The sequence below is a fragment of the Echinops telfairi genome, unplaced genomic scaffold (assembly GCF_000313985.2).
Source record: "Echinops telfairi isolate 266 unplaced genomic scaffold, ASM31398v2 ScPeMD7_7468;HRSCAF=8506_0, whole genome shotgun sequence".
Taxonomy (NCBI): domain Eukaryota; kingdom Metazoa; phylum Chordata; class Mammalia; order Afrosoricida; family Tenrecidae; genus Echinops; species Echinops telfairi.
Genome location: NW_022111369.1, coordinates 14,824,544 through 14,825,628, shown reverse-complemented (window position 1 = coordinate 14,825,628; position 1,085 = coordinate 14,824,544).

Below are 1,085 nucleotides of genomic sequence, written 5' to 3'. Positions count from 1 at the left end.
GGGGCTTCAAAAATTCATGGAAAATGGGATTAAATGAGCATGAAGTTTTTCCAAGAACTCAATGTCTGTGCTCACACATACGTGTTTATATGTTTGTGAGTGAAATCAGATCCTTGTTCTTTCTGAAATGTCATTTTATATTTTAATAGAATTTTCCTTTTAGGAACTGAAGACACAGTTCAGAATCTCCAATGAACAGAAAAATAATAAGTGGGAATTCTGTTAAAACACTGTGGACACTGCAATGCATTTCTGCCATGTTCTATTAAACTATATCTGAGATCAAAAGATGCTGATTATATATCTTTATTTTCTTTCTCTTTTCTTCACTACTATTTAATCATATAAAGTAGAATTCTAAGAGAATGACTGACAGGAGAAGGTTATTAACCCCCCCTGGCTTCTCTTTGCTAAATAGATCCTAATGTAAAATGCTTATTCATTAACTAGATTCTATTTTATTAAAGATTGATTTTGAAAAAGGCTTCAAATTCCTTAATTCCTTCTTTGGTAATTTCACCTGAATTTGACATTTTATTTAAAAGAACCCAATTTTACTTCCTGATGATTCATTGAGTTCCTCTTATGAACATTCATTATCTGAACTCACGACCCCATAACACCACCCACGGGGAAACAAATTCTGACAAGGCCTATAGGCAAAGCTGGCAAAAGACATCATTTTATCCTAATTCTAGAGCGCACACCACCTCTCCTTCGAGCTCCCACAGGATCAGCTGCTACATTCTAATGTGCCCCCCAAACCACCATTCTGACTTTTCCCTATGGAGGGACTGTATAGCTGTCCTGAGCTCGATACGGTGATCAGAACTCCAGAGTCAGGTAGGAGGGATGCTTAGTATGACTGGTATTTGAATTGGTAACTCTTAAAGAAGTTTTTAAAATCGAACTTCAAAGTGATTAGCTCAATGAAGTTCACTCTCACATAACGTAACAAAAATATTACAGGAACCTTAAATGATTGATATAGAATTTACTTTCCCCATCTCCTCATAAATCGGAATCTTCATTTTGAATGTAGGAGAAATGAGCATTTCCAAATAGTAGAGTGGAAAACTGGGAAG